General features: G+C 35.7%; 1 non-coding gene across 1 annotated transcript; it reads left to right on the forward strand.

Annotated features, from left to right (window-relative positions):
• Nucleotides 1-3408: 3408 nt before the first annotated feature.
• Nucleotides 3409-3481, forward strand: Trnad-auc (transfer RNA aspartic acid (anticodon AUC)). Its single transcript has one exon. It is a non-coding gene; the product is annotated as a tRNA-Asp (tRNA).
• The last annotated feature ends 20913 nt before the right edge of the window (nt 3482-24394 follow it).

Consider the following 24394-nt stretch of genomic DNA (forward strand, 5'->3'; position numbering starts at 1 on the left):
AATATGTTATCGTAATCTTATATTGACCGGGATATGATATGGACCGTGATTACCTTTTGTATTGTTTTCGAGCTCCCGATATTTAGACGCTCGATATCGGGAGCTCGAAAACAATACAAAAGGTAATCAATGTAATCATGGTACTTACATATCCCGGTCAATATAAGTCTAGTGAAACTAACCGTGAATCATTCGAAACTGTTATGTTATCGTTAAGTGTTTATAAATCATAGCTTATCGATAATCCTGGTTATATTTTAGGATTATGCCAGTGATAAAATAGCAATAAAATATGCGATAGTGTAGTATGTATAATATACGTATAACATGCATATGCCTATATAAGTAGATATCTATAAATAACGTAACGTAACTTTAACGTTATATTTAACATTTATCATTAGTAATTAGATTTTAACATTTCTTAAGCTCTTGACCTACCTGTATAATAAACAAATAATAGTAGTTTATGCAACTGATACATAATGAGAGGCCTTAGAACACAAGTGTGGTTTTATGAAACGAGCGTTAGCGAGTAATGCTGGTCATTTCCTACGGTTTCTGAACGCATTTTAGAGCATATTTTTAACGATTCGGCGTATGTAGATAAAAATCGTTTTCACTCCTTAGTACCCACAAAAACTTAAAACTTAAACATGGATCGATACAATGAGCACGTGCGTAAACGCACAGCGAGGGGATCGATCGGTTTAACGAACACTCATATGCATTTCGTTTGTGCCTTTATTTCTCTACCCTTTAACGACGTGTTTAATTCCAAAAATGTATACCTACCTATAGTGAAACCGCCTTGGCCTGGAGGGTTGCCCGCAACAAACATCTATGGCAAGATATTATTACTTCACAAGCAAAATCTGACTGAGTTCATAAACGGTTGGTAAAAAGTAAATTACGAATACATTTTCTATAAATGTCCTTTTTATTTATCGTTGTGTTAATTTTTTCAACGAATTCTTCATGGACAAATTCGCCCTTAAGGGTAAAATGGAGGAATTCACGGTACTAAAAATTTTATCACATTAATAACGCTCAGCGCAATACGGCGAATTGCATAAAATTCACGGGAGAAACTTGAAATATTATAAGAAACTCTATAGGAATTCGTTTTTTTTTTAAATAGTAACTCGTGCATCTGTAGTCTGGAAGCACTATTTGATGAAGTGGAACTGCCGATGAAGACTAAAATGAAAGAAGGAAGAAGGAAGTTTATTATTAAACCCATGAATGATTTTTTAATTTTATGGAGCCGAGTGAAGGGCACTGCGAGCTTACGCTTATTTCTAGTATTAATCTTATGTATGTCACAGTTTTTCTTAAAACTGGCAATGTTTTTATGTACATACAGAATATTCTCATAAATATATTGACAGTGCACTGTCATTATGTCATTTTCCTTAAATTAATCTCTAAGTCTCTATGGTTCATTTTATATATTGCCCGAATAGCCCTCTTCTGCAGAATAAAAATGGTATTTATCTCTGAAGCACCACCCCACAGTAAAATACCATATGACATAACGCTATGGAAGTAACTAAAATAAATCGAGCTGTTTTCACATCAGTTAACTGACGGATTTTGCTCAATGTAAAAGCTGCAGAACTCAGTCTATTCGAAAGAGTAAGATAGTTATTATTGTAATGGAATATGAAGCTAAATCGGTTTATTTCGTGCCTTATGTACCTACTTACATAAAAATAGAGGCATTTTTCTTGATAAATAAAAATTTATAATATTTACTATGCTTTACAAAACTAATACATCTACTCGTAGTTTGACTGTAGATTCGGTTACAACATTTTATACAACGTTGTCAATAACTTCTTAAGTTAGCACACTTATATGTTCTTTTTAATTAAAGGTAAATCATAATTAGTGTAAAAACAATGATTTAATTTTAACACATTTTGTGACGATTACGAGGAATTTATTTTAATGAAAGAATATTTAAAATTAATCGTTTATAAATTAAGTGATATTTTATGACTGTTTTAATTGATATGATAAGTGTGCACTTATGTAATTAGTAATTAATTACCTGACGATTACAAAATGTTACGTCTTTCTAAGAAAAAATACATTGTATTTTTTTTCTTTTTATAATTATTAGTTTTGGAATATTTATCTAATATTACTTCAATTGAGCTTACACAGTATTATACAAATATACAGTAATATTATACAGTAAGCACAAACTTAATACATATAAGTAAGTACCCTTTATTTAATTAGTACCCGTAATGATCAAAGACGACACTGAGATAACGTTAAAATTGAAACAATACAATTAGGTAGTTTGAATCTAATCTAAAAGCAATTTTATGCCAAATTGACTGCAGTAAATGGTTGTGTCAACAAAGCGGTAAAACTCACGTTATCAGTGAAGTAACGCACACATTGCCGAGTAAGTTATTGTACTTTACAATACGGGTAAAGCACGCGAATGTAATGTAATATGACAAACGTCAATAAACTACCGCCTCGGTCAGCCGCCGCAGCAGGCGCGCGGCAATTCACGCGTTTAAAAAAACATGACAAATATTTTGAACTATATCTGAATAAGTGCTTCATGGGCAATAAACAGAATTATCTACTTCTAGAACGAATCATAAATTAAGTGTTTGTAAAAAGGTGTCTTAAACAATGCGGCTGCGGAAAGCAAACAAACGATACGAAGAGACTTAAATTTAGAAGTTGATAAGATACTGATAAGAGATGCGCGCTCAGAATATTTACAAGGAAATCGTGATCAAACCATTATTGCGTTCGGCAACAAAGTACATATGTAGATGTGAATTGTGAAGAATAGTGAAGTATCTCAACAAAGTTAGCTGTGAAGATGTGGACGTATTCCAGCGTGGATTTACCGAACTATAGGATGAACAGATCTGAACGTTTCAAGGTGTACCTCTCGGAGTGTGTAGTGTGCATATGTATAGTGTTCTTTATCGTATGTGTTGGACTGCTGCTGTATTTATTCTTCCACTTATATACAACTATGCAGAACAGTGGAAAACAAATGGTGACTTTAGCTGAAAGCTAATGATGACAATAACCTTTTACTGACAGCAATGAAGATGTTTTAAATAATATTATTTATTTTACACATAAAAGTTTGTTTTGCGTTATGCAGGACTTTTATCTCTATTTTGTTCTTTTGTCTGTGATGTACTTTTTATATTAAAGTTTAAGGAATATGTGTGATCAGTTTAATTTATTTATTTTGTACCAACGTAAATTATTTTAAGCTTAGAATAAATTTAAAAGTGGAAAAATTACTGCCTTGGGTGAGGCTTGAACACTTGTTACACTTCTTAAACACTCTTACGGTAGATGTCGCTAGGGTCCCCTAGACCCATATAGTGGGAAGATTTGCTGACTATGGATGAGGTCTTGGTGGCTCAGTTGGCAGAGCGCTGGATTATCGATCCAGAGGCCGTGAGTTCAAGTCTCACCCAAGACAGTAATTTTTCCACTTTTAAATTTATTCTAAGCTTAATAGCATCGATCGCAGACGTTTTTGCTTGTTAAAACTTAATTTAGTAAATTATTTTTTTGAGGTTTTTAATACGCCAAGTTAATCAAACCAATTTTTCAAGGTTTACATACTGATCTGGAGTGAAATGTTGTAGCGCGCTCCACCCACACACACACACAGGCCAATATACCAGAGACAAAAATACCAGTTGGCTATCAAAGCTATACGAACATTTATAAATATATTTGAAAAAAAAAGTGGAATAGCCAGTTGCAAATATCCATCGTTGATCGCTAAGTGTTCACACTGTCAACGAGTAACTACTTTTTCTAAGAGATACATTACAATCATTCGCCAAAAAACCTTAATCAACGATACATGTTAGAGGCCCACCGACTAGCAGTCCGCCGGACGATATCGGCCTGTCAGTTGTTCGGAACTGTCAAATTTTTGTTCTAACTGACAGGCCGATATCGTCCGGCGGACTGCTAGTTAGTGGGCTCCTTCAGTCGGACAGCTGCCTAAATTGTCCCATAATTTTACGCTTTATGTCACAGCTGACTGGCAAACAATGGAAATGTACACATGTTGCTTATCACGTAATGGCTGTTTCAATACTGTTTCGTGTTTGTTGTTTCTACTAAGTAAATAACGCAAAAATATTTGTTTCGTGTTTGTTGTTTCTACTAAGTAAATAACGCAAAAATATTTCAAATTAAATATTTGTTGTTAAATACAGACAATACCAGTTCTTATATTTTAACTTTTACATGACAAGATAAGAACTACTTAATATAAAATGTTATATATATATATATTGGGCCGATAATAGTGGTTTATGTGACTGCTATATATAATGAAAAGCTAGGGTGGTCCTTATTTCGTCGAAGTTAAAGTTTTCTACAGGACAACCGCATAATGTAACCTCTGCCACTAAAAAACATCTTGTAGGGGGGGGTTCCAAATATTCAAATGCGGTAAAGACCACTAAAACATTTAAAAATTCTGAAAAAAAACCATTGGTTTTAAGGCAGAGACGACATTAAACGGTTACCGTGTAGAAAAATATAACTGGTCAAGTGAGAGTTCGTTTAAGTCGCGCACTGAGGGTTCCGTACAAACTTGAAGACGTACGTAAAGACTTGACCAGAAGTATACTAACCGTCATGTGTACAGCGCCATCTATCGGCAAATTGGCTAACTAATTTGCGCGACCTATGTATGTTGGTTTTTCAAAGATAAATCTTAATTGTGTATCATGATTTCAACAATTTTTGTTTTATTTGAAGAAGGTAGTTTTAGTGTAATCTCATAGACATTTCAAGTAACAAACACCCGCAAATGAGCTTAAATTGCAAATTAAATAAGAAAATGTTTTTTGATAATAAAAAAAAAAGTTATTAAGATAGAGGTGATTATATTTTTCCTGAAATATATTTGATAATGTTATTATTATGTAAAAATTTTAAAAAATATCGTTGGTATTTTTTTTTTTCACATTTTCCTTCATAAGTAATTTTTTTTTTCACTATGAAAAACCAATAAAGAATTGTTTTGTTATGTTCAATTCGAGCTCTTTCAAATAATATCCCAATCGACCTAGTAACTAAACTTTGACCTTTTGCCCCCTCTTTATATTGGTCATTTTTCATAATTAATAAAACAATTACGAGTACACTTCCAATGTGTTAAGGTTAGCGCTGTTCATAACTATTCCAAATTTCAAATCGATAGCTTCAGTAGTTCTCGAGATATTTAGCAATGTGACAGACAGACAGACAGACAGACAGACGGACAGTCGCACCGCAGAGGGTTCCTTTTGTACCTTTTTGGTACGGAACCCTAAAAACGAGTGTCGAGGCCAATTCGAACGTACACTGACATCAGAATGATATCTAAATAATGTCATTCAGTTATCGTGCATTTCGCTCGTACTTATCCGTACATGTATTGACGCGAGCGAGACGCTCGATAACTAAATGTCATTTTAATACAATGTCATTTAGGTATCATTCTGATGTCATTGAAACGAACGAAGTGAGTTTCATAAACGAATTACACAATTGTTTTAATGCCTAATTATATACAGGGTCATACGCCGTTTTACCTGTACACATACATATCATATATCCTGACATATATATTGTGTTCAGGAATCGCATGTTACGACCGGCGTTGCAGCGTCGTTTCTCCATCATTAAAGTTTATGAGATGGATATGAGATGGCGTCTCCGAAATATCTTCATCGTTCAGTTTACAAGAAAGTTTTGCTAAAGTTAGTTTATAAACATAAAAACTAACTAATTTTATACTAACTAATTAAAAGATAAACTGAAAGTCAAATAGCGGTAAATAATTAAATAAAAACTTTATTAACGAATGTCACGCAACCGTAGTTTTTTTTTTTTTTTTAAGTCAATCTAGAGTCGGCCCCAACTACCATATCGTTATCATGTAACATCTCTAAATTGTTTGCAATTGAAACTTCAAGTTGAGAATAGCTTAAAGTAAAAAGAAAAATGTTTTGCAAATGTAAATAGGTATAGCAGACCGCCAGCTTGCACGCTGCACGTCCAAGGAGGATGCATCGATCCCAGCACCCAGACTCCTGCACATCCTTTTTATTTCCGTCGTTAAGGCAACACCCCGCACAACCTCCGTAGACTACCTCCAAAGACTCCTCATAATTAATATATTGAAAAATATATAATGCAAAACATTTCATATTAAATGCAAAAATAAATCAGAACTTCAGACATACATGAGATAATACAAAAAAATTAAAGATACAAAACGTTGAATGAGTATATCATGAGTGAGATAAATATAATAAATATATTTATGTGATTATTTTTGAACGTAATGATAAGTTCTTATGACAGTAAGCGCCACTTGCACCATTCAACTAACCCGGGGTTAATAGGTTAAACCTAATAACCCAGTGTCAAATAGGTACTCGTAACCATGGTAACACCAGGTTTAACCGGTTAACCCCGGGTTAGCGAATGGTGCAAGTGGCCCTAAGTGTATACAGCCTGGATTTTTTTAATGGAGCACTGAGGGTAGCTACCAAATCCCGGTTATAGGTCTAGCTATGTATTATACTAACAACGACCAATGTTTATCAGAATGATTCTTAGTGATGACCATTTTTAGTTTACGGTCGAACAGGCCACATACATGCTATAATACTGTATTACGTAATATGGGAGTGCCAATGCATGGTATTTAAGAATAGTGAGCAGTAGTTGACGTTCAATGCTCCGTCTATTGAGTAGGTACCTAAGTGATCTGTGTATGACGTTTCCTGCTTATTGCAAGTATAAGTCTTTATGAGTTCAGTCATAAGAGCTTTTTCTAGAGCTGGCCAGTCATGTTGGCCCACCTTTCTCGTTTTATTATGGTTACTAAAAAAAATTCTTCTCTTTATCTAAATATGTTTACTTGTCTACAATAATGTATTTATGGAAGTATGTATATGTATTTCAGTTATCTAATATTTTTTAGAATCGTTTTAAGTACGTCTCTTAGAAACAGGACCAGTTTTTGTTCGTTTTTTTTGTATTTTGTTATTTTGTGATACGTTAAACAATGACAATTATTGTATTGTAATATAATGCCAAATAAGCTTTCCTCAATGATACATCTCGCACACGTTACATTATTACCATAATTATAATTTAATTTAATTTACCCGTATTGATATAGGTCGTTGTCGTAGTAAGTGTATTCAATTTCCTTACTACTGACCGACCTGACCGCAACGTCGGTGAACACTTTGATAAGAATGTCTGCTATAAGTATTCCGACCCTACATTAAATATATCTTTCTTTAACTGGGTTAGGCCCACTTGCACCATCCCACTAACCCGGGGTTAAGCGGTGAAACCGTTAACGCAGTGTCAAATTGTACTGGTGGTATTGTACCAGTACAATTTGACACTGCGTTATGGTAATTCCAGGTTTAACCGGTTAACCCGGGTTAGTGAAATGGTGCAAAGTGAGACTAGAGTATTTTGGCAACTTCCTAAGTTCCAATGTAACGTCAAGCGTAATGAGAGGATAAATAAGCTGTCAGTTCATTTTTATGGTCCCATTATATTTATAGCTTTCAATAACATTAAAACAGCCAAACCGACATCAAAAAGAAAAAAATTACATTTTATGTCTTTTATATTCACTAGCAACTGATATATTAAATATATTAATAACGCTCGACATGTTTCACTCCGTACCGAGGAGTGTCAATTCAAGGGCTTGCGTAGCCGGTGACGGACCGGCGCAGACTCGACCATCAACGCAAGCTCCTGATTCCTCGGTACGGAGTGAAATGTCGAGCGTTTTTCGACTTAAAATTCATGAGTTATTAATATATTTAATATGTCTGTGTACCACGGAAGTTTTGTTAGCAACTGATATGTTTGAGGTCAGTACCGTCGGTCTGAGGTAATAAACATACAAAATAAATGATAGAATTGATAACCTCCTACCTACTTCTTTTTTCCAGTCTTTTAAAAAAGGAGAGGTTATATGAAAGAAGCTAGAGCTATTTGGTTTTATTTTAAAACCTGAATCCAAGCCAGAAAACCAGTAGTCTACTACTGTTTTACTTCCTATTCCTACTCATTATAAAGCAAATCCATCATCCTCCTGCTTACACTTTGAAAGAAAGAAGAAGAAATAAAATACATTTATTTAACGCCACAAGATAGTACATAAAAAACCAGCCAAGTGCGAGTCGGACTCGCGCACGAAGGGATACAGCCTGGAGACAGACGGACAGACAAACAGACAGACAGACAGCGGAGTCTTAGTAATAGGGTCCCGTTTTTACCCTTTGGGTACGGAACCCTAAAAAGAAAGGCATGCAGACATAAAAAAACATTCGGACGCTAAATATATAGGATCACAATAATGCCAATGACTCAGCATAATGCAAATTTGCGATTTATAATGATCTGTCATCTGTTCATTTGTGTGTCGCATCTGTCTTCATTCCCCATCATGTATATTGGCATACAATTAGGCACGTCACACGTGTAACTACGGCACGTGTCATGTCTGGTCCTAAGTGTTAGTACTTGACGCAGGTTAGGGCATGCTTGACCCAAAAACTTATTATACAGAATGATTCATGAGACGTGAGCAGGACCAACCCTATTTACTCAATGTCATTGATTCGTTCACCGTCGTATTGAAATAAAACAATCACCCCTTTTATCGTTTTTATTTTAACTTTTTCGTAAGGACAGATTTAATTCTCTACAACCATGGTCACCCTACAACACATAATAAATAAAGAAAAGGCAAATAATATCGACAATTGACGGAAGTATTCTAATTGTAGGGTGTCCAAGCATGTAAACAAAATAAATTTTATACGTTAAAAAACTCGCGCACGAATGGTTCCGTACCATTACGCAAAAAGCGGCAAAACAATCACGTTTGTTGTATGGGAGCCCCACTTAAATATTTATTTTATTCTGTTTTTAATATTTGTTGTTATAGCGGCAACAGAAATACATCATCTGTGAAAATTTCAACTGTCTAGGTATCATGGTTCATGAGATACAGCCTGGTGACAGACGGACAGACAGACAGCGAAGTCTTAGTAATGGGGTCCTGTTTTTACCCTTTGGGTACGGAACCCTAAAAAGATGAATGTTAATCTCACTTTTGGTGCCTTATAATTTACTAAATGCGCGGGGTTGATTCTGCTCACGTCTCCTGAGTCATCCTGTAAAATCTTCAGTAGAAAAATATAACTACAAAACAGTTTAAATGTCATCAAAACTATTTACGACCATATCAATTACAATTACCCCAAAACAATGTAACAGTGTAACAATGAGATGTAGGGTAGACTTGGGACAATTGAAACACGTTATGATTGAAACAAGTCAAATTTCTCGAAAACTACAATAACTACGCATATGACGCAATACTCAAGCTACGCGCTCAGCCATTTTTAAATCCGGTGCCAATAACGCTCAAGCGCGGAAAGAAGCCGTTCAAAATGTTTGCATTATAAAGTGAAGTACCTGTGCTCGCATACTTTTTAGTTTTTCGTTTATTTTATTTGCGTGTGTATTTTGAGTACTTATTTTATTTTTGGGTTTTGGATGGGAATCGTGGAATATTTTATCTGCCATTAAACAGCGATGGAGTGTTGTTTCTAAATAATATTTAATCTTAAAGTAAACTTGCGATATGGGATGGGAACGGTAGAAACAACGTACTTGGGGACGATTGAAACGCTCCCCGTGTTTCGATCGTCCCCACATATAACCAACTAAAAGTATGGTAGTATTTGTAATGGTTATGATTGAAACATTCTCACAATTCAAACAAGCTTTAGTATGAAACACAAGTATGCATTTTATTGTTATATGTTTGCGAACTTTAGTTGATCTCGTGGTGTACACTTTACAGTGAGAGTTATTAAAAATAGATTAGAAATAATAATAAAAACATCATTTTGCCGAATATATAATGTGTTTCAAACGTCCTTGCATAGTGTTTTAATTCATACACCTATGAGGTCAATTGAACCACTCCCCCACATTCTCTTTGATTCCCTATCATGACATAACCATGGGCGGTAAGGCATTAAAACAAAAGAACTAAATAAATAAGGTTTAGTGATATAGGCGCATAACTTTTTAACTGTAAAAATAAAATAGTTACAGGCCATCAAACATAAATTGTTTCAATTGTCCCCAGTCTACCTTGCTTAATACTTTTCGTAATAGCGTCGAGTTGATAATAGAGACTTCCTATTTATTATTTTATCACACTGTATCTAATTTACATAGTTATTGTATTGCTTATCTGTCTTACCTATTGACCTTCTTTGCGGAGATGAAGCTATCAGTCCAATTTAAAGACAAAGATATTATTGAGGTAATAAAGCTTCTGCATTCCATTAGGTAAATAAGTAGGTAAGTAAATAACTGGTATTGAAATTATTTTATAATCCTAAAGATGACCAGTATTCATTTGTCTGCTGGGTTTTAAGTCACTCTCCTTAATCCTAAGCTAATCACATCCAGCCAATCGGCAGATGATTAAACATAGCAATTAGGTTCCCGTCTCATCTCTCCTGTGTACATGACCAAATTTTTTTTTCTATATTAGCCTACTTCGGTGTCCCACTGCCGGGCAAAGGCCTCCCCTCGTTTTTTTCCACTCGACCCTGTCATCGGCATTTTTCCACCATTTGGGATGGAATGCGTCCAAGTGGTCCCGCCATCTCCTTTTCGGTCTTTGGTCGTGACCAAAATTAAGGAATGTAAATCCTAATTTCTAATTACATCCAAGCTTTTCAATCACTAACTACTTACATATGTGCCATTGTTTATCATCGTCTCCACAATCGTTGTGAATAGCGTACCTTGACTGATTAATTTAAGAATACGCTGTTATCACAAACAATGAGTGATAGCAAACGATGCATGCCATAAACCTTGGTGATAGTGTCAATCTCCTCGTTGTGTCACTATTTGCAACACAACACTATAAATTCTAGTTATATAACTGTATAGGTACGTTGTTTAGTAGTTGAGTATGCGGCCAACTTATTCCACTCGATAGTGACCCTGCCTTTAAAGCATGTAATGTAGGTAAAGTATGCAATAAAAGCTGGTCGTGCATGATATGGTAATTTTTTTAAATGAATACGGAGTTTCAAGTAGCACTTTTTTTATAATGGTTTGTGGATATTAAACTACATAATGAAAATACAATCATAATATAACGTTAAGTTATATGTGTTTCCGCGTTATATATTCCACCATACCTGTTTTTTTGAACAGTAACTCAGTCTGTCTATTACCTCTACAACTGAACCGATTTAGGTGAAAATTTGTATAGAGAATAATATAGATTGAGGCCAGGTAGAAGGACATTTTTAACAATCAATATCATAATTTCACGTAGACGAAGTCGGGGGCTGAAGCGAAGCTAGTAATGAATACCTACTAAGAAACGTAAGTAGGTACTACCAGTGCCTGTTCAATAATAGAACAGTTCTGTTGTGCAATCTAGGATCATTTTCCTGCCTAGAATACGAATGATTGTGACAATACCATCGGTAATGTATGGCATACATAGCCATAGCTTTATACAGACACACGATCATACTACTGATTGTAATGGTGCCTAACTGTGATTCAAATGCCGCTCTAGCTGAGTCATTGACAGATTTTTATTCGAATACCTAAGTATTCGAAAAAAGTATAGTGCGAGTAATAACTAAGTGTTAGGTACAGTCACCTGAAATAGTATGTTAAACAACGAAGGCTGCAAAAATATGTGACACGCTCCTATTGCGCTACAAATTTGGTGCAAGCGTTATAAATATTTAAAAAAATTAATTGAATTTTAAGACTGTTTCCTATACACTTTTATGTACTTGCCTACAGTTAACAGATGGTTTGAATTCACTTGATTTTTTACCTAGGTCAACCCAAACAAAATGCAGTCAGTACAATAATTATGCTGCCCAATTGTCTGTTGTTTGTTGTTTTGACTACAATTACTTATTACAAATCAAATAGTAAATAGGTAGTAAATCAAATGCATGAAAGAACTATTTGTTTAGCATAGTTAGGCACAAACTAAAGATAGGTATATGCATTACCTACGTAATGATATAACTGCTCTACCAATGTTGCAACACTTGCAACTGATTGAACGATTGAACTCTGCCAAAATAAATGCCTAAAGCGAACACAATCAAATCGCTGTGATTCCACATTAATTGAATTCCTTAATTGACAAAAAACGCTGCACTCGTGGTTGTTTCAATCTACCTTTCTGCTGCAATGTTTATGCCAAAAAATTGCCGAATATAAAATATACAGTTCGCTGAATGAATTCTTTATATGGAAAAATGCATGTTATTGTGAGCTAAATGCAATTCACAGTGCAATGCACAATTGCACATCCAAAATATTGTGTTTTAGTGTTCCTGTACGCTATTCTAGTTTGTTTGTCAGAGGGTTGTATAGGTATGTATGTTTTAACTTAATTATAAAACAAATAACCACAATTAATAAAAAAGACGAAGCTTGTGTCGGACTCAAGAAAAGAGAAACAAAAATATAAGTGTCAATCCTTGTACACGAGCAGCCTGTGGGTCCGGTACCCGAAACGAGCATACAATACAACGCCTTGCGCGTACAGTACAACAATTCTTTTAGAATGCTGATGGGACTGCCCAGCAGGTGCTCTGCATCGGGCATGTTTGTCGCAGCTCGCACGGATAGTTTTGAGACTATATTACGTAAAATTATAGTCTCATTACTAAGTCGTGTGAGATGTAGTCCCAACAGCAGTCTAAGAGAAATCGCCGATAGGTTTTATTGTCCGATCCTCAAGCACTGGACCGAGCAAATTAAAAGTGTTGTTCAATTCATAATATAAGTAGGTACCTATTGTATTAAATACTAACACTAGATTAAGATTCTGCTTGTAGTACTAACACTATGGATGCATTTGTCCGAAATAAAGAAATTTTTATTTTTTTATTTTTTTATAAATGAATAAAAATTTTATCGTTCGGAACTCCCCGTGTGCGCGTTCGTATCGCGCTCAATCGGTTTTTATTGGGCGCTTCATCGCAAAATTTTACGAACCCACAGTCAAGATATTTTTCAATACATTAACCCTTTATATGGTGCATAGATATTCTAAGGAAAAAATGACCACGCTTATACGTCATGCTTTTGTATTTTTTCCTTAAACGGAATTTTTAGGGCTATATGGTGGCGATGAAGTTTTGATAATCTGCTCCGCTAATGAGTTAAGCAAATGCATTGATGTTTTTTCAGCTATCTGTAGTACCAGTACCTTTGTAGGTTATCACTACACCTTATTAAAACAGTCCCCCGCGGCGTCTGTCTGTGTAACATTAGTAACATACACTTATACAGTATGTTCGCGAGGTTCGCGATAAGCTCAAAAACTACTGAACGGATTTTCACACGATTTTCACCTGTCAATAGAGTGATTGTTGAGGAAGGTTTAGGTATAATTTGTTAAGGTTTTGTGTAACCCGTGCGAAGCCAGGGCGGGTCGCTAGTTTTATTAATAGAAATAATACCACCACCAGTATAACACAGTTATTTACATTAAGCCTGATATTTCTATTATAATTAAAGCTAAGTTTGAAATTGGATCACTTATTTTGTATATGTTTATCATGACCGTAATTCTTCCAAGTACAACTTGTTTTCCACGAAGCGGCGTCGCTTAGATATAATCCAATTTTCCCTGTAAGAATTTTTTATTTTTTGCGGCATCCTGATAAAAGAGATACCTACAGCAATAACGTGTCCTCATTAATGTCAGCGTCACGAATAAACTGCAAATAGTACAGCACGGGCCGGTTGTATGAGACCGTACAAATAGAATTTCTGACTTATTTTAGTAGAAAACGACTTCCGCTTTACCTATGTTTTACCTAGACTTTAACCATCTACAAGTTCTGACGACGATGATCACAATTTTGTAAGTAGGTCAGCATCAAATAGTAAGGGCCAATATGACCAAGTATATCGTAACATTTGTAACACACCTTGGTTCCCCTATGGAATAGTTATTTCTATAAATATGGATATGTTCTGCTATATTTTCCACTTTGGCCGCCACTGTCTATTTGATGATGAATGTAGATACATAATTAAGGGACCTAATTAATTAAGCTCTTATTCGTTTACTATTTAGTTGGTTTGTCAGAATAATGAAAATTTCAGCGTGATAAAAAAATATAACCCGGCCAACGCTGCACGCAGCCGGCAAGCTATACAAGCATAAACAGCTTTAATAGAAAGCTGCATCTAGAGCCTGATATTTACATCCTTGCCTGTATAAAAGCGACATTGCTATTAAATTTGTGTAGGCGCTAAGCCGCTTACTCCTGACGTTTCTAGAAATCACGTTCACGTTTCTAACTTCACAGGATTGAAACGAGTGCTTGTCGTGTTATGTTACAATATTCTAAAGGGAAACATTTACGGTGCTTTAAAATAGCGAGGAAACTCCATTAGTGCAGGAGTTGTAGGAGAGGGAATTAAAGGAATGTACCTAACAAGAAAAGGGGATGCGGAAAATTTTATCAATAACTTTAATAAGGAAACCCGTAGATATTATAATACCACTAAATTAAATAAAAAAATCTAAGGATAAATAACGTGGACAGTAGCAATATGTGTAGTACTAAGCTTATTAAAATTGGGATCACGATTACTTAAAGGTACCTATTGACTTTTTGTGAAAATATAAGGAATCAGAGCTAAGATTAAGAAAAAGAGTAAGAAAATATCCTATTTTTGAAATTGAAAATCTTTATGTCAGGCCTGTCGGCCCATGTTCTGTTAGTTTACAGGACATAAATAGTTATTTACGATACAAGTGCGGAAAAACGAAATTCGAAACGAGTGGAGATAAATTAAAACACGACCGCAGGGAGTATTTTAAATCGACACGAATTGCGAATTACCTATTCGCACGTGTATCGTACAACGTTTTACAATACATATGACCCTTTAAACTTTCGACATATGCACGATAAGTGTTTTTTTACGCACTAGTGCGAGAAAGTAGCACCATATGTACTGTAAAATATATTAGCTGAATACATAAATTGTAAAATAAATAAATAAATTTAAAATTACATTAAAATTATAAATATATTAACTTCAATTCAATTAAATTAGATTAAAGTTATATATCAATTAAATTCAATTAAGTTACATTAAAAAATAATTAAATTAAATTAAATTAAATTAAATTACATTAAAAATATAAATAAATTAAACTACATTAAAATTATACATTTTAAAAACAAATTACATTGTTTGATGTAAGTATTATTTTTTCTTTCTTTTCTTATGACGTTACGATTACAAAGTCGATATGAATGTATGTCGTGATTTTTTGATATATAAATTCATGCTCTATACCAAGGGATAGCATCATTTCTATTTAATTATAAGTATACCTATCACGCAAAAAAAATTGTCGATTTATGTGTTTTTCATTACTTTCAGGAATTAACATAACAGTTACGACTTTAAACATTAGGTATATATTTCTATCAAAATTTGCAATTAGCAACCTCCACAAAAAAACAACAAGATAGTATTACTTTTAGAGATATACATAAAAAGCGTGAAATTGTGTGCACAGTTGTGCAAGTCTACAGTAAGTACCTCACCGGCCTAGACGTTACTTGCCCATCGGGAATACCTGCAATGTTTGACATCGCCGAGCCGACTAGCGGTATCTAAATAGGACCTGTATTTTGACATAATGTAAATCTCTTTCTTTAATTCAATTTATCAACCGCACATCTTTAGTTTCGCGTTAGCGAAAGTCGGTGTTTCGTTTCTAATGCTATCTACCTACGTTAAATTTTCGTTTGAAAATAGTCCTAACAGTATTACACGTGATTGATTATTGTTAGATCTTATTTCATTGCAATAAAGTTTACTAATGGTATATTAACTGTGCTAATGAAAAACTCCAGCCACGTGCATAGGTGTGCATGTGGCACGGAGACAGATATTTATAGTTCGTCAATCGCCAGTGTCGGGCGAATGCTCGCCGAGATCGCAAAAAAACTAGCAAGAAATTCGGTCTGGACTACTATTATTATTGCATGTCGGATATACCGAGTACCTATACTTACTTATAAACTTGGCTAAACTTTATCCTAACTGTACTGGGGGAAAGTTATGAAGTTGAAAAATATAGTTCGAAGAGTATCGTGATTTACGTGATACGATATTAACTAAAAATTTTGACTATCTTGCCGTATGTTTTCTATCTTTACACCCTACGTCTAACTCTACGTTAGACGTAGTTAGTGTACAACTAGGGGGCCGATTTTTGAACTTCGATCGCTCGATTTCGTGTTCTTCCTCTAATAATACCTCCACTATCTACTGGACATAAAAATTCTACTAATAGAATTGAAAACGAGTGGTCAATACCACTAGATTCCCATTTTCTATCGCTCGTATTTCAAAAATAGCATTTCGCCGTTTTCCACAGATTTTCGATTGACGAAATCAAGCGCTCGAAATTCAAAATGCGCCCCCCTGCACCGACTTTGCAGTGTCGTGTCGCAGCGCTACTATCAAGTCATAATATTTTCATAAGAGTAAGGCAGCCTTTATGCTGGCGCTTTTACACTTTGGCGCTTGCCAAATCGGGTAGTTGGGTTAGAAAGACTCAAGCTTGAGGTTACAAGGGATTTGATGCTCTATAGTAGACCCAAACCAAACGGACGACCGGGGTCGTAAAACTTCTCATTCACGCTCGCATGGTCGAAAGTAGGGTGAGAGAGATAGAGATATGATCCCAGTCGTCCGTTTGGTTTGGGTTTACTATAGAAGTCTAGAGAACAGATCTAGAAAACATCCGATGTTTGGATTCAAATATAATACCGATACCGGTGGTTGTAATCAGGCATCGTAAACTGCGAGCGAAATCCATTGAAATGACCTTGACTAAGTAACAACCCTAATACTTCAATGGATTTCGCTCGCAGTTTACGATGCCTGGTTGTAATATATTTATTATTGGCCATGTTTGCATTAGGCTTAGTTCTAACTGAAGTAACATTTTTGAGCAATGCGGCCGCGATAACGCGCGCGTTGCCGCAGGTTACTGTTTGTCAAATTGTATACAGCAGACAATGTAAGGACCACAGAAAAAGGAAAGGCTTTTTTGTGGTTAGTATTTGTTCTAGATTAAATTAGAACTTAGGACATAATATACCTTTTCTTTATATATTGCATGGTCACTAAGACAATAAGCAATCTAACAGTGGCGACTAGCGCATGTAAACTCTTTCTATTGAGAAGGACGCACAAACATACGACCAAGTGAAACTTTCGCCGGCCTACATCGGTCGCCGGAAACAATTTACCAAGCACCCTGATAGGTACAAACACCAGTAACACCGTGTTACTGGACTGGTCTATTGAACGACAAATCGCAGACTATTATGGCACAATTTCCCAACAGCTACAGTGCGAAGTATTACTGGCAATGTAAAAGCTCATTTACCTACATATCATCTATATCAGCTATCGGAACTTAAACCTGTGAAGATTGCAGGTCAGAATTAACCGAAAGACTTTAACCACCGATTCGAATGCTTAAAAGCAGGAAAACATGTGTCGTTGACAGACAAGAGGTACCATGCATTGTTGTCGATTGTCAAAATGGTTTGCCAATAGCGTTATGTCCCGTAATTATTAAATACCTAACAGTTATTTAAGGCAATGTTGTTGTTTAACCCCTCGTGCTAATATTGTTTAATTCTTTGTAAGCGAAAGATTTTGAAATTTAACCACGAGCGTCTTGATCTTGTCTTGAGCGTTGCGAGGGTTTCGAGGCATGAAAGTTAAACAAACTTTGCTACCGAGTGAATCACAATGTTTTTCACCACAGCAACGCGGGGAGAATGCTAACTGTGGTGTGGTGAAACACTAATTATTCCTATATATTATGTAGAAATGGGTAGAGTACTTAACATGTCAATAATGATTTCCATAAAAAAATTACTCGACTTTACAGCTCTTGAGAGAATCAATTGCTTACTTTAATTTTGTAAGAAAAAACACATTGAAAGTAATAAGGAAAACATGACTTTAAAAATAAAGCAAAAGGCTTTAAATAAATTCGAACGTAGCCGCAATAACATTTACTTGCCTATAGTGTTCGATAGCAAAATAAAATCGTGAACACGTTTTGAACAGGAAAATACTGTGAGAAAAAACATAGGTAGGTACTTTAATCAAGTTTCGAGCAAGTAATGATGTGCAATTTGAACTGTTATTGTGTTTGTATATTGTTATTAGTAGGTAAGAACATAAGGTATAATCAACATGTTCTAAAAACTGCTTAATGTAGTGAAGGAAGTAAAAAGTTTTGAATAAACTCGCAATTAATACTGAATCACGCAAAAGGACGATCTTATACGGGACATAGCATATATATGCTATATATACGTATGTATATTGACGTACATAGTAGTTACGTAGCTACCGTCTTGTGTCAGTTAAATGTTCCTCTTTGACCATAGAAGTAAAGCAAGGAATCCTAAACACATTCACTTAATCCAATAATAACGCAAAGTTTACTAAAGTCAAACTCGCCGTTTCTCATTAAACACATTCAGTAATCAGTCTAAAGTTAACCGGAAGAGGTTCCTTGGAGAGATACGCCCGCCGCCCGCCTTTGTACATAACACTGGTTCACAAACAGTGTTATCTCAGACTTGTGTTTGCACAGTACGCTTTGAATGCAGATGTACCTAGTACCTACATATATGCAAGAGTATATTGTCCGTCGTGTGTGTACATGGCGAGAGCTTCGAGTTAAAAAGGCTTATGCGCAAAATCTTTACGTTTCACGCCTGGCTACATATAGCTCTATTTTCCGAAATATTCATGTTAATCATCTTGCATCTTCCACACATAAATGAAAAGTAACACAGTCATGTAACGCGATAAATATCCTCAAAATGAATTTCTGTAAGGTATCAAAAACAAATCTAAAAGATAATTCCGAGTACCTACCGATTCTATTGTATTTGAAATAGATCTTCTTAAAGTATAGACTTTAATGTAAAATTACTTACTGTTTCTATGAAATGTTTTGCGAGTTTGGTATCATGCCGTCAGCAGCAGTAGCTACAGGTAAGGCACCTATTCATATAAAACCATTCATTACATTAAGAGTTACAATGACTTGACTAATGAGGACTGACGACAGTAACAGTACTAACCTAATTAAGCGGATATCAGTTATTTTTACTGAACTGTATTTTCGGCCTCCCGCGATGGACAGCAGGATGATTGATGGTAAAAAAATCGAACACAAAAACGTGGCCTGAAACAGTTTTTTTACGCAATAAAAAATTACGTCTTTTACGTGATGATGTGAACTTTAAAGCTGCTAATTAGAGACTACAAGCAAAATCGCGACACGAGGTCGTGTGGTACCAACATTAATAGCGTTTCTTCATTATTTCGCTCAAATCAAATAAATTCTCCACAAGAAATTGTTTCTGGAAATATTTTATCAACTTAGGCATTCAAATCGATGATGTTCGCGGAGTTATCATCTTGCTTGCAGCCCTCACATACCCATTCCAGGTTGTACGAGGCTCGTATTATAGCAGCAATTTGCTTGTTGGTGAGGTTGGCGCATTCCGTAGTAGCCAGTGTAGCCACATACCGTAGTAGCCATTTACCACAGCCCAATTAGTCAATTATTATAGGCCATGTAACACGGGCATCAATTTACAAGGTCTTGGGCGGTCATGGCGAGAAACTAAATAGCAATCATAACTTAAATTGAGGCGTTTTCGAGACTTAATGACGGTGATGGTTCGTCAAAACATAATAAAAAATATAGTCAAGGCATTTAAATAATTTTAGCTACATACCTATGCAACAGACATAAAGTGGCTTGGCTTGAACCGGAAATTTCATGCCTCGTAATACTAAACGGCTTCACTGACGATCGCACGTTTCCAACATTTGGCAGGCAATTCCTTTCTTTCTAAGTTCATAAAGAAGGGAATTATTTAAAATTACCGTTAGGTACGATTTTAATATTTTAGCCTGGAATGAAGATGAAAATCCACAGTCACCTACGTCAGGATAGTTCCCTAAGAACCCCAGGCCGACAAGGCCCGATCAGGACTAACCTGTGCATCAAGAGGCATGTCGCACCTTATAAGTTTCATACCGGGATAAATGGCGAGACATCTTTAAGTAGAAAACTACCTACGTACTTAATTTCCCCCTCCTCCCTAAGGTATACAAACTGCTAATGAGAATAATTAGGCTCTCGTCTTCAACACGCAAATTACAATTTACCGCGTTATTTCGAGTACTTACTTGTAAAAATGTTCAATCATCTGATTCACGCCCTGAATACTCTAATTATTACAGACTATGTAACATGACCGTCAATCTCCAAGGTCGATGGCAGTCAGTGGCAAAAAAGTCTATGAGGTCAATTCGAGTTTTGATTATTCAATCTGTTCCCAATATGATACTGATCTGTCAGTGATAAAAGTGAAGTTTTTGGTTCAAGAAATGTCACTTTTTTTTTATACTACGTCGGTGGCAAACAAGCATACGGCCCGCCTGATGTTAAGCAGTCTCCATAGCCTATGTACGCCTGCAACTCCAGAGGAGTTATATGCGCGTTGCCGACCCTAACACTCCTCTCCCTCGAGCTCTGGCAACCTTACTCACCGGCAGGAACACAACACTATTAGTAGGGTCTAGTGTTATTTGGCTGCGGTTTTCTGTAAGGTGGAGGGTTGGTCGGGGGAGGGTGGTGGTGGGTTTGACACTGAGGTCAGTATCAATCAAATAAAGAATATGAATATCATATTGGAAACAGATCGAAAAGCTAAAACTCGAATAGGCCTGTGTGGATAGCGATCATTTAAACCGCGAATAATTGTTTGATATGTGATGTAGGTAATACAAAATAAAGGCAGGCTAGTGTCTAACCGATGTCTAGAGGATAATAACTGATGCGGTATTACACAAGTCCCAAATCCAATTACAGGAGCTACTGACTCGGCTATGTCACAGACACGGCCAAACAGCGCGAGGCGTTAAGACAAATGTTTGGACAGTCGGGAACGGCGCGGCATTCCGAAATGAATCCCAGCCATAGACATATATGTTCGTAAAGACCGGCCTTACGAGCACTACGAATGGGGCCGATACATTAGAGTCAAAATCGCTTTTAGTTACACCAGCGCGCTCAGTCGTGTGGAGAATTGCGCAATGGAAAGCCGCGAAGGTGTTAGGTCCGAATTGTATGCATACGCTTATACTTTGTTTACACCAATGGTGACGCCTTTCCACTGCGCAATTCGAGACACGACTGAGCGCGCTGTTGTAACTAAAAACTCCAATGTATCGACCCCATCCGTAGTGCTCGTAAGGCCGGTCTTTACGAAGTAATATATATGTCTATGCTCCCAGCTACAACGTTTAGCCTTTGTGGTTCGATTCATGATGAATATTGAATTGAAAAATGTTTAGAGAAGTGTAAATGATAACCGGTAAATAATTTAGATCGCGATAATCGCTCATGATATGACGTGATAAGTCACTGCCCGAATACGAGTGATAACCGCGACCATAGTACGCCTGCATAATTAGTAAATCTAGAGAACTATGTACTTTCTGTACATCTGTAGGTAAGTGGACTTGAATCGTCAGAATCGAAGACAAAGAAAAATATGCAATAATAGCTGTTTAGCTAGGTGTAGGGCACTTTTTGAATCAAGTTTACATACCCTAGTAAACGACATCCAATTCGATAAGTTCTATTTAAAACAAAACAAAACATCCTACAACAGCCATTGAGTCTCAACTCATTGAAATAAGATAAATACATGATTAAATACTGTGGCTGGCAGAAGTGGCAGATGCGTACCTATTTGCCCAATGCTATGGGTCAGTTTTGTAAGGGTTATGGGGTGGAAAACCTAAAAAGGCCCGCAGTGCCAAATCTTTAAATATTTACACCACTGGTGGCTGCAGCAATTCAGCACCTAACGCTACTCTCTTACAACTTTTAGTTTAAAAAATGCTGTAACGTAAACTTAGTGAAATTATTATAGAGGCTTAGCTTAAAGTACCAATGACAAGCTCGCACATTGACGCGGTTTTTGTTACAAATTCGTTTGGTCAAACCAAGCTAACAGAGGTGAATAACCGATGATGTTATTGATGTTTCAACGGCGACGCGGCCCCAACGTCACAAAAAACTGAAATGCTGACAAAAAGGCTGCATACGTGACTTAATTTTTACCATTTCGACGCAGACGGGATACTTTTGTGTTAAATGGAGTTAGATCATCGTCGTAAAAACTTAACCTCGTATTATTTGTAATGACAAAAACAAATTTTCTAAAGTACCGAAATCAATTATGCCATTACATGAGGTCTTACATATAAGTTCAAGGAATTTACGGGGTAGGTGTAAGGACAAGGATTGTAGGTTGAATAAAGCACCTTAAAATGACATGAAGGTGATACCTACATCCGCCGGCACCTAAACTAACTGAAACTAAAAGTTGTTCTTCGATAAAAAAAATATCCTATCCAAGGTATGGGAAAACCTAAAACTGCATTCAAAGACTTTTTAAAAAGCCTCACGCATGACCGAACATCGAACGTGGTGAAGTAAAAAACTCGTAAGTCACTTTTCTGAGTTAATAAAAAATGTGTAATAAGTTCAGGACTTTATTTTACTTCGAGATTTTTCCTCAGTGGCCTGTTACGATGAAACAACCTATAGATATTTCATCTATCATGTTAATAAAATTGAATAAAATCAATTCAAAAAGTATCAGATCATCCATTGCAATAATTAATGGATCTATCTTTTATACTTAATATTTTTTTTATTGCAAATGTTTTGTATGTTTTAATTATGGATCAATGTTATCTGGATTAAATGATTTTATTATTATTATATTATTATAATAAAGAATTTCTCTGGCTGTCGGGCATAATCTTTCGTGAGCTCCCATCTATCTAGACGTACCTAGCTATAAATCTAGTTTAGCTCTAACTTGGATCCTAGGATTTGTTCATGAATGTAGCCAAGTCTGAAGTGCAAGTTACATTTCGCTAACTAAGAATACTCCAGTTCTTAGTTTGGATCTGAAAAGTTTCCCCTTACTGAGCGTTTACCTCAGTTCAACTTCTGAACTGAATTACCGACTTCTACTTCAGTCTTGAAATTAAATGGTGCAATTAATTATAAAGACTAATAGATACTTAATCTAAAATGTAGTTCTTGGACCATTTTATTAAAATTGTACACTACACTTTTTATAGATTTAGACCTTTTTGTGTTAATTCTACTCAGAATCACGAGCTCATAGGTACGAGTACCAAAATTTATCGTTTCTTTCATTCCGTTACCGTCATACAAAGTCTACGAAAAATGCTAACGGAATGGAAATAATCGAAGAAGCTCGTAATTCTGAGTGGAAATAATATAAATTTTCAAAATGAATAAAAATTTAGTGTACTTACCTATTTTAACTTTAAATAGAATGGTCCCCTAAATATCGGTTATAAACTAGAATCCTGCGGTCCTTAGGCAAAATACTTTCATAAATTGAAGAAAAACTCAAACAAAAACGAAAAGAACACAGTAGGTGTTCATACTCAATTATTTACGTATTGAACCTTTGGGCCATAGTTGCCCTATTGGTTGGACCATGGTTAGAAGGTTTTACGGTTAGTAACCTAAGTGAAGACCTCTTTGTTGTTTTATTTCCAACGAATACCTACATCTTAAATCAACATAACTGCATATAAATAATAAGGGTTCCTTTTGTACCCTTTTGGTACGGAACCCTAAAAAGCGAAGGCTTCCACAGACATATAATCAAAGTTCACTCCGTTCCACTTTTTAATTAGCGCTAAACCAACACAAACATCGCGTCATGAATAAATTAGCCACATCTACAATCTTGTAGGTCTAATGTAGGTCTTGCTTGACCTACATCATAATTGAATTACAACTAAGTACAAATTTGTACACCACGACGGTGACAAACAAGAGCAAAGCCTGCCCGGCTAAGAGAACACCGCAAATTACACATCCTTGGAAGTCTATCGGTAGCACAAGCGCGTTGCCGTTGGATTTACTATTAGATAGGCTAAGGGATAACTGCAGGCCCTACACAGCAAACAAAGTGCATCTTTGGGAACACAGCACTATACATGCAGTAATTGCCATTGCGTTATCCTCTGGCGCAAAAACAGTCTACTTAAGCTGTTATTTTATTGTTATTTATTTATTAGCGCCATCATCACCCTG

Source organism: Cydia strobilella, chromosome 13 (genome assembly GCF_947568885.1).
Source record: "Cydia strobilella chromosome 13, ilCydStro3.1, whole genome shotgun sequence".
Lineage (NCBI taxonomy): Eukaryota > Metazoa > Arthropoda > Insecta > Lepidoptera > Tortricidae > Cydia > Cydia strobilella.